The following is a 17268-nucleotide window of genomic DNA, read 5'->3' as shown; positions in this document are numbered from 1 at the left end:
TGTATTGTATCATTTTTATATACAAGTGTTTTTAATTGTACAAAAATTATGTTAACAATACCTCTTAAGTATATTCAAATAGCTATTATTCCAATGATACAGATTATTTTATTGTGAATATTTATAATACATATTATATTATTTTAATGTCATTAAAGGGTACCCAAACTTTTGGAGTTAGGAATTTACTTTTCATCTAAATTTTCATGGCGATTGACTTGTAATATAAGAATCTTAAAATTTTGTTGCTTTTTTATCTTTAACGTTAAAAATATTAATATCAAAACGCAAAATATCAACATAATTTCAAAATATTTGTTATTCTTTTCATAAATATGTCAATAAAACGTGATTTTAATTTTTCTGGGTCTAATACATTCCATTTATACAATTTCAATTTTGTCAACGTAACGTCATTTTGCAATTCAATTAACTGCAATTCAAAATTTCCTACTTCCATTGGAAAAATAATTGCCATGGTTTTACTAGACTTTGGATATTACATATTTTATTCAAATTTGAATGTGATTATAAGAAACTGAAAATTATATGAAGCACCTTAAATTATAATATGACGGAAAAAAATATTTTCGATAGATAATTAATTATACGTATTCTAAAGCAATAAAAATCAGAATCGATAGAAAAAAATATCTGAGTATTAATTTCAATACTTAACTTTTGTCACAGCAATACTAGATTTTTGATTATGACTACAAAAGCCAAAATTCTGTAAAAATGCACATATTTTTAAACGCTCATATCAAATATTTTTCTTTAACTAGTGTTGTGCCCGTTGATTTCAACGGGTGGTTTCGAAAATGAATTTATGTTATAAATAAATATTAAGGTAATTTATAGGCGTGTGCGCGCACGTATTAATAGAAAAAGTTGAGTGCGCGCATTACACGATCGTCGATCCAACCAGTTCATCCGTTCGAAATTATGAATAAACGTGTGTGTATTTATTCGTGGATTTGTGTATATGTGTACGCTCCCGCACAGCACATCTGACGATGACGTCACCTGACGTTCGGAACTCAATATCAGGAGCACATGTCAGACGCTTCACACCCCCCCCCCCCCTTTCCCGCTACCCCGCTTCACCGCGTCTCCTTGACACGATTGGTAGTCACGCCGGATGCTGAAAATGCACCCATTGGTCAGAATATATCGTCGTTGCGTTGTTAAGCTTCTACTTAGCTTCGTGAGGTGCCGGGTTCGATCCTAAGGCCAGGCCTGAAAATGAATTTTTCAGAGTATGATGCTGGTTAGACCTGGATTTGTGACTCCAGGTTGATCGTTTCCAATCAGGGCTTACCAATTATCTCTGATTTCATTGTTGAAACGGTTTCCGGTAAAAATTGGCCAAAAATCCTTCCTATAGATATACAATATGTCACCAATAATTTGTGTTTGATTAATGTGCAATCAATAAGTTTGTGTACGATTTGATAGTCGTCTCATTGATTTGCGAGTTTTTCAGTGTCTCGTAATTCAGTTACTTATATAGTGAAAAATGCTGCAATATTTGTAATTGGCCAGGAAGGCGCATTGGGGTTGCCTGTAATGCTTTCCTGGTATGTGTTGTCATAAATAAATAAATAATTAGTCAAACATTTTAGTCCACGTGGAGCACTTCACGCTCGAAAAAAATAAATCGAATAAGTCGTCTACAAACCAACGAACGATGGTTACATACATACATACATACATAAAGTCTCTTTCGAAATTATATATTGGATTTGATATATAATTATAAATTATATCTGGTGCAAGAGACAGATTGGAGCGCATTCAGAAGAGATTCTTGAGGTACATCAGTAGCCGTTTTGGATTATCCTATACTTCCTAAACTGTCAGCATCTACATACTTCCACTTGTCAAAAGAAGGGAGATAGCTGACATCTCAACAATTTTGAACATCCTTAACGGCTCGATCGACTGTCCTCAATTATTAAGCAGACTATCATTGCGTGTGCCAAATAGAATGACAAGATGTAATGAGCTCCTTTACATACCTAATACTTTTTCTAATTATGGAAGAAGCTCATTCATCTGGCGTGCAAGCTCCACCGTCAACACACTAATTTTAACAATTTCTATGTTTAACTTATTTAATATTAATGTTATACAAGCTAGAGTGATTATTGCAAATTTGTTTTTCGATGATTAATTTTATTGAAAATTTACGATTGTGATTATGAATTTTTATTTTGATGTATTTATTTTGTCTTTTTGTTTTTTGTTATATATTATATTATTTTTATTATTTCATAATTTTAATCATATTATTATTCTTATTTTTTTGATATTTTTATTATACTGTTATTTCTATTTTTTTTCTTTTTGTTTTCTCTAACTATCTTACTCTATTATCATTTTTGTTTCTTATTTTAAATGTTTGAGCTTTTCTTTTTTTTACCTATATGTGAAAATTATTAATGGTTTACTTAACATAATTATGTTTTTTTACTATCAATCTATGTAACTTAATAAACTGTAAATTTTCCAAATAAATAAATAAATAAATTTCTCAACAACAGGATTTGAAGTCAGTTGATGTTTTAATTACTCAAAAAGTTCCAAAGAACTTATTCAGATCTTGTCAAGATCTCTCAGTGTGTGTATAAAGTCGCCAGCTATAAACCATCAGAGTACCGTCGGTTTTATGTACAATAAACACATATGTATGTACCTTCATATATATATTTATATTTATGTATGTATGTACTTGTAAAGGCTCGAGTAAACAAAGGTGCGCGTATAGGCGTTGACACGCGACCGGGCCTAATGGCAGCTTATTTATTTAACCCTTTACGGGCCAGCAAACGCTCTCGGGGTCCGTCATACCAATGGTCTCGACATCGTAAATCTCCATAAATAACGCCAGCTGTTGGACGAACGGTGTCGCAACTCGGAAAACTTTCCCAAACTGACCCCCTTCCCACTCCTCCGCTGTGAAAAATTGCGAATTTATCGTTCGCAAGGGGTAATTTTCCGGGTGTGCTACCCAACACCCGTGTCCGCGTCCTGTCAGGTGAGATCTCTTCGATGCCTGAAAACACTTTTCACACGTTCGTTAAACCGAAAAGATAAAATTCTATACGAGTGTGTGTTTCCATTCTGGATAGTTTCCTTTGTACAATTTACAGACGCTGGGAAATTTCTACGCGGAAAATTCTCCACTCTCCTCTCCAAAGCGTCGTCCTATTTGAGAGCCGTGGAAAAACTCTCTGAGGAGTTTCATGGTGCATGGAAAACTTTTTAGAAACTGGATTATCGTCGCCAATTTTTCACACGCCCAAACTCGGACTGTGCAACTCGACTTTTATGAAGACAAAGGGTTTCAAATTTTATTTTTAACGTATTATCCACAGTGACATTACAGTACTTTAAGAGGGCTGGATACCCGAAACCTTAATTTTGTTGCCGTTCCTTTCTTTGATATACATATATACTGGCCTGTAATAAGTATTTTTTGTCTTTCCGAGATTCTGGACATATCGATTTGTGAATTTGTGAATGCGTCTCACTTTACATCGCATATAGTTTTAAATATTTTTAAAAACTTGATGCCATCTCATATACATCAATAGTGTGAATGATATAGTTAATTCAATACAAACAAGGCATAATAGTGTGAATGATGATATTAATTTGGGTTTAAATAAGTTTTAAAGGTTTAAATTAGTGGAAATGGGGGGATTAAATGGTGTATTGAAGGGCATTAAATCAGTTTTTAGTATGGATGGATTGACTCTAGATATTTTAATCAACACTTGGGACATGGTTGGACCTCAGTTACTGAAATTAATAAATGAATCGTTAGAAGTGGGATCCGTCCCGGATGCATGGAAGGTGTCTACTATTGTACCGGTACCAAAGGTTACTGGCAAACATAAAGCCAGTGAAATGAGGCCCATTAATATGTTACCAATTGTTGAGAAGATGCTGGAGGAAATCGTTATGATTCAATTGAAAGAGTTTGGAATTAGAATAGGAACAGTCTGGATTTAGAGTGAAACATTCAACAGAAACCGCTATCCAATTGGTGGTTTCTGATTGGATGGAGGCGATGGATGAATCTAGCATGGTTGTTGGAGCAGTTTTTCTAGATTTTAAGCGAGCGTTCGAGACAGTAGATAGGAATATTTTATTACAAAAATTATATAAGTTAGGAATAAATGGTATAGTATTAAAGTGGCTTCAATCATACTTAAATAATAGAAGGCAAATAGTAAAAATTGATAAGGTGTTATTCTCTGAATTTGTAACACCTCATGGAGTGCCGCAAGGGTCCAAATTGGGACCCTTATTATTTATATTATATATAAATGATATTTTTAAGGTAATTAAGATGTGTAAAATACATTTATTTGCAGATGATACATTGATATATATAATTGTAAAGAATGTTGATGTAATGTCTGAGATTTTAAATATAGAATTAAATTATGTGAATGACTAATTGTGTGAAAATAAATTAAAGTTGAATGTGAATAAAACAAAAATGATGTGGTTGAATGGTAAAAATAAAAATATATTGAATGAAATTAGAATTGATGATAAGTAAATTGAAAAAGTTGAAAATATAAAATACTTAGGTGTATACATAGATTCAGGACTAAATTTTAAAATGCACGCTGACTATATAATAAAAAAAATGGCTAGAAAAGTTGGTGTATTACGTAGATTAAGAAATATTTTAAGTAAAATTTTAGTGCTTAATTCAATTGTCTTGCCACATGTGGTTTATTGTGCTACTGTGCTTAATTTGTTTAGTGGCCAAGATTTAGAAAAAATGCAAAAAATACAGAATAAAGCTATGAGAGCTATTTTGAATGTGAGTAGATTTAAGAGTATTGGAAGTATGTTAGATGAATTAGGATGGATGAGTATTAGAATTAGTCTAAATATTAGTACATTGTCTTTTGTTTATAAGTTAGATCATAAGTTATTACCTAAGTATTTTGATGATTATATAATAAGGAATAGAGATAAACATAGTTTTTATACTAGAAATAAGGACAAACTAGTTGTAAGTAGATTAAGAAAGAATAAGACGGCTGGGGGTGTTTTTCACAGGGGTGTGCTCATGTATAATGCCCTCCCTGAGTGCGTCAGGTCTGCTAAAAACATGGATGCATTCTTGCGAGGTGCGAAGAGACACCTCTGTGAGGGACAGTACATATAAGTTAATTATAAATTTTAGAGTTAAGTATAATAATTAAGATGTATTTTTAAATTAGCTTGATAGCTAAAATATATATAAATAAATAAATAAATAAAATCTCAAAGTCTCCATACTTCGAAGAAAACGAAATAGATTTTGTCAAGTACGGTATTTAAAATATTTATAATATATATTTATATCGTATGTTTATTTAGTATCGGGCATTTATATTGGTCGAGAGGTTCGCTCCGGACCATAAATGGAATTTGAGTTTTCGTAGAGTCAGCCAAAGTGACAACATGAATAAGGGTAGTTTTAGTGTTTTCTTTTGAGGGAGAGACCTCGCCGAGGGACGGAAAAGAAGGAAGGGGGTGGGGTGGGTTTAAAAAAGAACCTCCGGATAAGTGCACCACTATGTCAAGGGCCGAAGAATGAGGATGATATATTATGGGAGCCTCAGTTTCCAAGGGTCAAGATTACTTTGGCTTTGGCCTGATCTGTTTCATTGTGCGAGGCCCGAATGCTCGCCACGGGATATTTTCACGCCGATTATGTTTTTATTCATGGCTCAACAATGGATGCGTTCGACCGCTCGGAAATATATACATTTTTCATATTATTATATATGTATATATTATTATCATTACGTCAAATGCTAAGGATGTTTGCGGTGGAAATATGGTGATTAAACCGCATGTAAACCAAGTCAAACAGTCGTGAACTATTGATAAAGTAAATGGAAAGTGCGATCAAAACAAAGTTCAAAAAATACATATTATGTCAATAACAGTCAATTACCTCCATATAACACGATAAATCAATAAAAATATATCGAAAATTAAAAATTATACTGATAAAAATGTGTATGTTGAATTAATATGTTAAAATAAATATCAATAAAACACGTTTGTGTTTGTAAGAAGTTTAGTTATCGTTCAGTATACAAGTATGTACTATTTTATGTACGGAAAATGAGCTAGTTGCTTGACTTCGGAGGAGTGGGCTGGCTGAGCTCCAGTGGTTGAATCTGGCGTCTAGGGCTGATGCGCTAGCTTCTTTACTTTAGTTTGATACCTGGTTGTGTGCTTATGTCATTGCTGGATGTAACTGTGCGTTGGGATCAGTATCAAGGGTGGTTTTTTTAGCAGCTGCATGGTGTTATTTCTGTAATTTCATGCGTTCTGGATCACTTGCTCAACAGCGCGTGTCTAGAGGCTTTTGTTTGGAGATCATTTTCAGTGCAGTTATTGATGATATTATTGTTTTCCCCAGGTGCAAACATACGACTGTGTGTCTAGAGGTCACTCGATCTGGGTGTGTGGCCGGTATAATCTAAACACAATTTATTTTTACAAATTGTTAATTTTTTATGTTATCTTAATTATAATAATATATTTACTGAAAACATACATACATACGTAAGTTTTATTTTATTTTATTTTTTATTTCAATCGAACATGGATAGATGCAATAATACAGATGCAATACGATCAATAATATCAATACAAGCATTTATATAATGCGAATTCATACAAACATCATCCGCAGTGATATCAATGCAGAATTTTTGCAGCGTTTTTATACAAACTTGGACTTGAGATTTATAACAAGAGAAATTGGACAGGAGATCCTAATTTTACAGGAACTGTCTCAATAAAAATTAGAAAAATTTGCAATCTCTAATAGGAATGATTGACCTGGAGTCACAAACCAAGGTCTGGCCAGCAGCTACTAGTAGGAATCGGACCGTGACCACTCTGTTCGAAAGCATAATATGCTTACACACGCCGTTGTTACATAATTTATAAGTAATGACATATTTGATTTCTATATTTTTAAAAATTTTACAAAACATATACATATGTACATATGTACCTCTCATATATTAATAATATATTTGATAGTTTTGTTTTATTTTAATTATAATAATACAATGTTTTCTTAACTATCAATTACTTAAAACGAAAAAAAAATATTTACTATCAAAACTAAGCTTACATAATTTCTACGAACGAATTTTAATATAATTTAATTTCACAATTATCAAAAACCTCCATTCTAAAAGTATTTAATCGAATTTAAATTTTAAATGAACTAATACATATATTAAAATACGTATGTGTGTCAAGTCCATATATGTAATAAATGAACACGTAATAAAATTCAAACGAATATCATTAATGAAATTGTAATAAAAATATTCAAACTCGAACAATGTAAACCGGTGAATTTTATTTTATTTTTATAAACATATTTGTATACCAACAAGGCCTAATATGTAAACGTAATGCGCCTTCTTAACCAATTAAAAACATCGATAAATAATTAAATTTACTATAGAGACATCTATGGACAAATATTTATTATAGAGACATCTATGTCTATTTTACAGTTTATTAACATAGGTAGTGAGTAGCACTTTTTTTATAATAATCAACCAATTCGACACAAACTTGAATTTGCAAGAGACGCGATATGTTGCTTATTTGGTGGAACCATTTCAAAAATTAAATCAGATAAACTGGTAAACTATGATAGGAAACCGTGACAACTGACGAAGATACATACACATGTTCATACTTTGTCTAGTAAGAGTATCTGCAGAATCTAGCGTCGTAAGCTTTAGCCAAAAACGAAAGCTGGTGTGTACACTTACTAGTCAGTGTATACTGATTCGAGATTTGACGCTCTTACTGTTACATATGTACATACATATATAACACTCAATACTATTCATATTTTTATTGTACTAGAGTTTTACCCGATGAAATATCATCGCAACGGCATATTAATTTATTAAATAAAAAAAAATAAAAGAAATGTGTCGGTCCTGTATTTGATTTTTTTTCAGATACCTTTTAAATCGGTCTCCGTAACGAGACAGAATGTTAAATGACAGAAAAGGCAAATATCGGAAGGAAAAGATCGAAAATCGAAAGATCTTAAGTCGAAAGATCAAAAAAAAAATGGTGCATGGTAAACGGTACATACTCACTTAATTTGCGCGAGCAGGATACAACAGGAACAAGAGGAACAGGCTTTTCCTCCCGTATTAATGTGCGCGCGCAGAATACGGGAGAAAAAGCATGTTCCTCTTGTTCCTGTTGTATCCTGCTCGCGCAAATTAAGTGAGTATGTACCGTTTACCATGCACCATTTTTTTGGGATATTTCGACTTAAGATCTTTCGATTTTCGATCTTTTCCTTCCGATATTTGCGTTTTCTGTCATTTAACATTCTGTCTCGTCACGTAAAACCCTTTTAAATATATATAATCTAATATTTATATTTAATATGGAAAAAAAATAAAAATTACATACCTACCTACATATCATATAAACAATATAAAACACCAATATAAAAATTAATTAATTAATTAATTAAACAAACAAATTTTCAATAGATGGCGGTAAAAACTTAGAGACTTGGCGCCATCTATTTGCCTATATAAAACATTGATAGCAAACAGTATATGTATATAGAAGTTTTTTCTTTTGTCATTTCGTATAAGTTTTGTTAGCAATGGTTTAGCTTTGACTTAAATATAAAAATATAAAATATAAAAATATAAAATATGAAATATAAAAATATAAGGTGCTACGATCTCAAACTTAACAATACCTCAGCCAGATCAGTATATTTTAGAATAAACAAATCCAATCTAATAGAAATCCGGTTGAGGAGCTTGATGCTCCTGGCAACAGGGGACGAAAGCATTAAATTGGTACGTGCCTCAGGTGAGAAGAACAATTCGCGGTATCTAGTAGATCTGAGTATGCTGGGAACATTGAAGTTCAACTCAGCAAGAATACGAGGATTGCATATCAATCCAATCGGAAGTTTATAAAAATGTTTCCCCAGATATACTGTACGCCGTGACACGAGGGAATTATAGCCTAGTGCTCCCAGTATATAGGCACTTGGAATATGGCGAGAACGAAAAATTTCAATTAATGTTTAAAAAAAAGGCCATTTGAATATTCTACGATGGTTTCATCGCTAACTCTCTGAACTCAGGTATACCTATAAGAAGATATTTGTGTTCGCGGGTTCGACTCCGAATGCGAATTCATTCAAAGTTTACGCTTTTTATCAAATCATTCATTATGTTTGGCTAGCGTCAAGACACACACACACACACAAAGAGAGATTAGCGTCTTTATATATATACTTATGTGAATTGAAAGGAAATGTTCTATAGTTGAACTGCCAGTGACAATAGCCTCACAAAATACCAACGGGCACAGCAATAAAAACAACTGTGTTAAATTAAATCTGTGTCTAATATTACATTGGCGTATTTTAAATTGACATTTATAAAATTTTAATTAATTTTGAATGTGCATACATGCCTTACACTCGGGCATTAATTACAGGCTATTTTCGAATACGTTAATAACGCATATCGCTCAGCCAAACGTTATTCAAACAATAATATTTATTTAGACTTTGGTTTAACCGACCGACCGTAATGTTTGCTCAGCGAGTATGAAATGCGCATACGTCGATATTTGCATGTGCAAATTCGTTTCGGATTTGTTTTCCCTGGAAATTTTCCGAACTTTTCGTTCGCTTTGAACAATCAACGGTATCGCGCGCACCGCCACCACTTAAACAACAACACGGTGCGAAAATACAGAATAAAAATAAATAAACAAACGGCACACAACAACACTGCGATGAAATTTTCCCCGGGAAACAAAAGGGTTCTACACATATTAAAAAAAATTTAGAGGGGTGTAGTCGCGCAAACAAAAAACGTCTTTACGTAACATTAGCGTGGAGCGTCTTTTGTTTTTTTTTTTATTATTCCTCGCGTACGTATAATTGCCGTCTGGTCCTTTGTCATTTTTGGAGAGGGTTTCGGAGAGAGTAGGGTGACCATGGGCCTCCCATAAATCCAGGGTGCCCCGCCGCCTTCGTACCCTCGTTGCTGATGATGTAGGGTGACTTTTTACCGACGCCCCGCGCCCTGCATATAATTCAACTTTGCTCACACAATTGACCCCCCAGCATGTGACGCCCCTGCACAATTAAATTAGAAACGTCACCGAAACAAATCCTTGTTATTGTTATTACTTTATCCGCGTGCGAATCCTGGAAACGAATGAACGTGCAGAGGCTTCGACCGGTGCGGCTCAAGGGTCAATTTGGGTCGGAGCGGAAAATGCATTTTTTTTTACATTTCCCACAATAAACCGAGTTGAAATCTTTCGTCATACTGTTGCGTAGGGGTGGGTGGAGGATCCAAATAAAAGTCGCTTCACAGCATTCATTGGGTGATTAAGTTGATCCACGCACTGCCAGTGCTCCGTCCAGAATGCCTAGGTATGGCCTAAGTACCTGCTTATAAAGGGCAGATCGCTCAGTGTATCTTCCTCGAAACGTTTGCTTACCTATTTTTATAGTCACGTACCAAATATGCAGTCAGTTCTGAGAACTCTAGCGGGAAGTGGCTGGGTGCCGTTACCGACCAGTAAGTCCATTCGGGGGTCTTCATTGTTAGCCGACAGCACTTAAGCCTGGAGATAATTCTCGGAAAACCAATTATAACGGCGGCTCCTTTTAGCATATGCTACAGTATATTATTATAATTTTGATTTTAGAATGCAGAAAATATAAGAAATGTAATGGAGTTTCAAGTTGATCCACGCACTGCCAGTGCTCCGTCCAGAATGCCTTCATATGACCTTCGGGTATGAAGTTATACAATCATTTAATATCTTCTTTATTAGATATTAAGCTGTTAGACTAATATTCCACAATACAATACATGTGATAAGAAACGATTGACCTGGAGTCACTAATCCAAAGTCTGGCCAGCAGAAATCAGTGGGATTTGAACCCTTGACCACTTTGTTTAAAGCATTACGTATATGCTAACCACTAAATATGATAATTTTGGGGAAAATATAAAACAATTGACCAGTTCGATTCAGGTAGGAGTGATCCTGCTAAGATTAGAATTCGATCAATAGCTATAACTATTGTTGCGTAGGGGTGGGTGGAGGATCCAAATAAGAGGCCATTGTCGCTTCACAGCATTTATTGGGTGATTAAGGAGATCCACACACTGCCAGTGCTTCATCTAGAATGCTTTGGTATGGCCTAAGTACCTGCTTATAAAGGGCAGGTCGCTCACTGAATCTTCCTCGATGCGTTTTTTTACCTATTGTTATGGTCACGTACCAGATACGTAGTCCCACGGTCTAGGCATGCAGTCCCACACTTTCGCGCTGTCAGTTCTGAGAACTCTAGCGTGAAGTGACCGAATGCTGTTACCGACCACTGAGTCAATTCGGGGGGTCTCCATTGTTAGCTGACTGCACTTAAGCCTGGAGATAATACTTGAAAACCAATTAAAATACCATTATTTAACAAGGTAATTGTAAAACTCCACCAGTACAGGAAAGATTACATCTATGAGGCTAAGAATGATCATGTATAAATATTTTTATGTGGTATCAAAATAATTTTTAAAACAAATTTACGTAAAAGTCCAATTATCTCAAACGAAATATTACATGACTTATTCCACTTTCATAATAACCGGAACATACCTGTGTAGTTAGGAACATGAAGAGTGGGCTTAAAAATTAATTGTGGAATTTTATCATCTTCATTCTCACTTTGAATTTCATCATCTCTGTTGCTATATTTATGGCTAAATATAGCAACAGAGGAACAGGTTGTTCCTCTTGTATCCTGCCCGTGCACATTAAGTAAGACTGTACGACAAAAAAAAAGAGAGAGAATTTCACCGCACGCCACCAATATAAATTATATATACATACATACATACATAGTACCGTTTACCATGCATATATTCTTTTCGATCTTTCGACTTAAGATCTTTCGATTTTCGATCTTTGCTTTCCGATATTTCCTTTTCGATCTTTCGACTTTCGATGCAGTGAACCATATCACGATTGGACTATAATCGATTTATTTCGAAAAAAATGTATATATTTTTAAAAATTGTTCCAGTTTTGGAGGAGAAAATAGTAGAATACGAAACCTCGATTTTGTCAATTTAAAACACGTTTTATCTGGTCGAAGCGAAACTGTCGCATTCACTCAATATATATATATTGATATATATTGTCGCATTCACTCAATATATACATACACTCTATTTATATATCGAAGAAAGGAACTGTAAAAAAATTAAGGTTTCGGGTGTACAGCCCTCTTAAGAGGTGCTGCTTGCCAGCCTTGGATATATTTTACTACAGGTCAAGATTTTGCCAAATTATCTGATGTCATTGTTGAAAAGGTTCCTAATAAATTTGCCACCTACCCTCATTTGTTAACATTATTTGAATTTATTTTCAAATTCATAACAATATTATAAATATATGTGTCACCTTGGAGTAATCCGTAATGGCACCAAAAAAATATATACATATGTATATGTATGTACATATATGTGGGATTTAGTTTCCTAACTTAGAATAATGCATGTATGAATGATTAGGTTGGCATGCATGAGTGGAATTAATGTTGAGGTTGGTAACTTGAACGCGACGGACAGTTCATTATGGCTCTCCGTATAATGAACAATGTTGTAAACTGCCCAACGAGTTTCATTTCACTCTACAGCCTGTCTTCAGACATCCAGATACTACATTTATGTATACTATTTTTTTATTTTATTTTATTTTATTTTATTAATTGAAAAATCAACAGACAGGATGTACATAGATATGTATAAAAAAACAAATAGTAAATAAATAATATATGTAACATCCGAGTCCAATAATAGATTTTTACAAAAATGAAAAAGATAAATATGAGGAAAACAAATTAAAAAGTAAAGAATAAAGGCATGACAAAATATGTAGAACATTGCATAATTAAACTATAGTATTAAAATATTTGGAAAAGGTTATAAAATAGAATATAAAAAGAAATTGAAATTTACAAATATAAAACAAATGAAAAAGGTAAATACAAAATAAACAAATGAAAAGGAAAAGAATGAAAGCTATAATATGATTAAATAGCACATTACATAACTAAACTAAAGTATAAAAATATTGGAAAAATAGAATAGGAGAAGAAATGAATCAATCGGTCAAGATTCTCTTGATATTAGACCTGAATTGATGTAGGGAAATACCAAATAGATCAACCTCATTCAGCTCTCCGTTAAACATACGATAAACGCGCTGCAGATAAACATATTTTTGGGAATTAGGATTGAAAGAATCAAGTGAAAAGAGTGCAACGCGTCTAGAGTACCGAACTGGGATTCTGAAATTAGCCTTATTCAGTAAATCAGAACAATCAAGGAAACCATTTATGAGCTTAAAGAAGAATATAGCATCAGTATGTCGTCGCCTGACAGAAAGATTGTTAAAAGAAAGGATTTTAAAAATGTCGGAAACAGTAGAATGGGTATAGGTAGGAAAAAGGTAGACAAAGAATCATTAAAACTGAAGATTTAAAGCAAATAGTGTTTTGGTCATTCGTGTTTAAAAGCTACACTTACATGAGTAGCATTTTCAGTCAGCTTTCACAGTGAGTAAAGTTGACTTTTTAATAGTGCGCTTCCATCACTGATAAATCAAATCAAACACAATGAAACGAGTTGCCAAAAGGAAAATAGAATAAGGGTTATTTCGTGAGGTAGCTCAACGCAATCAGATTTTGAGATAATCCGAAGCGAAAAGTAGAAAAGTAACCCACTTCCGAACAAAGTCATCTATTATATATCCTAATATATTCAGCAGCACGCACTGGGCCATAATACCACATTTATCACCCATTATACACACATCACTGATATATACATACATACATACATATACATTTATATACCCAAGGGATACGTGATGTAAATCGAGACGTACTCACTTTGTCGTAGTCGAAGTTGAAATTCAAATTTGAAACACAAGGAAAAAGAGAGAGCCGAGAAAGATTGCGGCGTTTCTAATTTCCACTTTGATAATTTTTAGCGGCCGACTTTTCCTGGCGTGAATTAAAAAGTCCCAATTTAAAGAAGGGTTACTTTGATCTTTCGCTAGAGTGAAAAGCGTTCCTTTCAGGTCTCCCGCCGGTCGGTCTTATTAGTTGAGCTACCGTCAAAAACAAAAAAAAAGGCGGGAAAGCTCGTCCCTTTTGAAAAGTCTCATTGGCAATGGTAAAGTTTACAGCTTCCACGTTGTCGATGCCCTCAAAGCTTAATGAAAAGCTCTGTCCTATTTTTGCGTGCAACACTAGCCTCGGAGCACACTAGTCTTTAATTAATTTTCACATATATAAATCAACCTTACATTTGAAATACAAAGGATCAGAAACGAGCAAAGTATAATTCCATGGTTCGTGTATTTGAGTTTTAATATTGACTCAACTGCATATGTGCGTACATATTTATAATTGAAAATTCACATATGATACCAGCCCTATGTAAGTATTTATTAAATTATAGGTATCCTTTCCAAGCTTCAAATAATACAAAATAAATGCCTAAAATTTATTTTAATATAACCATATATACTAACTTGAAAAAACTGCATGCCATAAATAATATTCCGTTAGTTGCAGATATTACTAACAAACTAACCAGTAGATTATATGACAGAATCACTAATAACCATACTAACACACTTGTGAAGAGTCTCGGTGATTACAACTAAATGTCTATACCCTTCAGGTATAACACACAGATTACCTAAACACAATCTGCTTTAGATCGTCCACTTAGAGAGTCTTTAATTAATATTATGTATTAGATGTATTATGAGCATTTATACGAATTGTAAATAGGTTTTTGAGCTCTTTTTCCTATTATGCTGTACATTAACATTAGAATAATATAATACTATGATTACTAACAAAATTAAATTTAAATTGTACAATAGAAAATGATCAGTTGATCTAATTTAATTAAAGTAAATGGACTAATAAATTGAAATTTAATAAATTTCTTTATAAAAATCATGAATTTAAATTACGTAATAGATAAAATCGTTGAATTGCATACATTTTGATGTGTTCTGGCCAAACCTATGTTTCTTGGGTGATATACTTTTTTTATTAAATTGATTTGTTTGTATATGATACTCATACACATTTATACTATGAATGTACTTGCTTTTTATTTATATCTATTTCATTACCAATAATTCAATAAATTGGGTCAGATGTCAATTTTTAGTGATTTTTTTAATTCATTTTTTTTATATTTAGAAAATCGTTATTTTAAAAAATAATATTATAATCGGCAAGAAAAGTGTATCTTACTATCTAAAATCTTTCAAGTTGGTCTTAGTTTGGGGTCCGAGTCGAAGTTGGAGTCGGAGTCGAATCATAAAATAAAGCCAGAGTCGGTAAATTTTGCTCCCTCGTCAAAACCCAAAGAGCCCATAAAAAAATGCCTGGGATATTTATATAATATATATATATATATATCGATTTTATGATATCAATCGAATATGTATGACGAAAATTCTATGTATAGGTAGAATAAAAAATCATTATTATTTTTATTTGAACGATTAATACTTATTTAATTGTCAGTAGAACTAGTGTGATCATTTCCTTATATACATATGTATTTATACATATGTTTTAATCCTTGTAGTAGCTTTAGTATTCACCAAACGAATATTTAATTAAAAGTGCAGTCGTCAATTCGCCGTAAAAAGAGCAATCGCACGTTCGGAACGCAAACAGTAGAATTTAAATCAGATTAAATCTTTTTCAATTTAATTAAATTTACACCTCACCGTTTTTGTCCCACAGAAAAATGCATGTTTTAAAGTAATTTATGAATTGAAAATTAGTAACTTCTACGAAATTAGCTTAATGCGATTTGTCTGTGGCAGAACTCAAATATTGACACTAAAATTTTATTATATTCATTGCTTATTAGTCTAGAGACTTGAAAATTATATAAATAGTACCCTTAAGTCTATTAAAATAGGCTTAAGGGTATCCAGACATCTACCCCCTGGACACAAACCCCCGGCCAAAAACCCCATGGAAATTAACACCCCGTGCAAATAAAATTGGATACAAATTGTTTAAAAATAGTAATAAATAATTAATAATTAATAATAAAGTAAATTAATAAGAATAAATTGAGTGTGGTAGAGCATATTGAATTTCAATTTATATACAATATTTAATTTAAATTTATTGTTGTAAATAGAATAAATATCAATTTAAAAGACTTTTAGTCACCAGTTAGCGTTTACGTTCTGTGGTATTGAAAGTAAATTTTAATAAAAGTACATATTATTGTTATATTATTATTATTATATTTTAAATATTTTTAGACTATCCATGATGGTATTTGTAAAATCGAGAAAAGGAATAAAAAAAAATACAATTAATTTTGGAGTTTTGTATATTTTTAATTATTATTATTCATTACTGATTATTGATTATTTACAAAGAATCTGATGTATTATTAATATCTGTATTTTTCTAGCAGAAATAAATTAGCATTGATACTAACTTTTTATTTAAGATTGTCAATTTTTATCCTTGACGGGGGGGGGGTTATTTGAACGGGGGGGCTAATGTCCAGGGGGTTTTTGACCGGGGGTATGTATCCAGGGGGTAAGTATCCAAGAACCAGACTTAAGATGTAATATATTATATGAACAATTAAAAGCATTTTAAAATCAATATGCATGTATATATACGATTAAATAATATAAAATCCTCTTTTATTTTTACAAATTTATATTTATTATATTTAATTAATTACAACTTTATATAATATAACCGCTTATGTATGTATGTATATCTTCGCCGCACTCTTAAAGCTCCAAAATTTTCAATTAATATGAGTATTTCCGATAAATTCGGAATAAAATCATAAATATGAAATAGTTTATATGTTAATTTAATAATTAACAATTTTAGCACATACATATAAAAGCAAAAAAAGAAAGTATGTTTCCGCCCGGGATCGAACCGGGGACCTTGTGCGTGTGAAGCACACGTGATAACCACTACACTACGGAAACCGACGAGAGGTCCCGACTTAAAAGCTACTTTTGTTCCACAATACAGTGGACTAAACCCCCTCGTAATATATTTACCCAACCCGAGGCGACATTTCGCAATTGAAGCGA

General features: G+C 32.7%; 1 protein-coding gene and 1 non-coding gene across 2 annotated transcripts in view; one reads left to right on the top strand and one right to left on the bottom strand.

Moving 5' to 3' along the window:
- Window positions 1-17268, top strand: part of Mnr (Membrane-bound Notch regulator) — an 83724-nt gene that overhangs the window by 38970 nt on the left and 27486 nt on the right. The window lies entirely within an intron of this gene.
- Window positions 17088-17160, bottom strand: TRNAV-CAC (transfer RNA valine (anticodon CAC)). Its single transcript has one exon. It is a non-coding gene; the product is annotated as a tRNA-Val (tRNA).

The sequence above is a fragment of the Arctopsyche grandis genome, chromosome 4 (assembly GCF_051622035.1).
Source record: "Arctopsyche grandis isolate Sample6627 chromosome 4, ASM5162203v2, whole genome shotgun sequence".
NCBI classification, from domain to species: Eukaryota; Metazoa; Arthropoda; class Insecta; order Trichoptera; family Hydropsychidae; genus Arctopsyche; species Arctopsyche grandis.
Note: the sequence above shows the minus strand (reverse complement) of the source record. Positions and strands in the feature narration are given on the sequence as shown.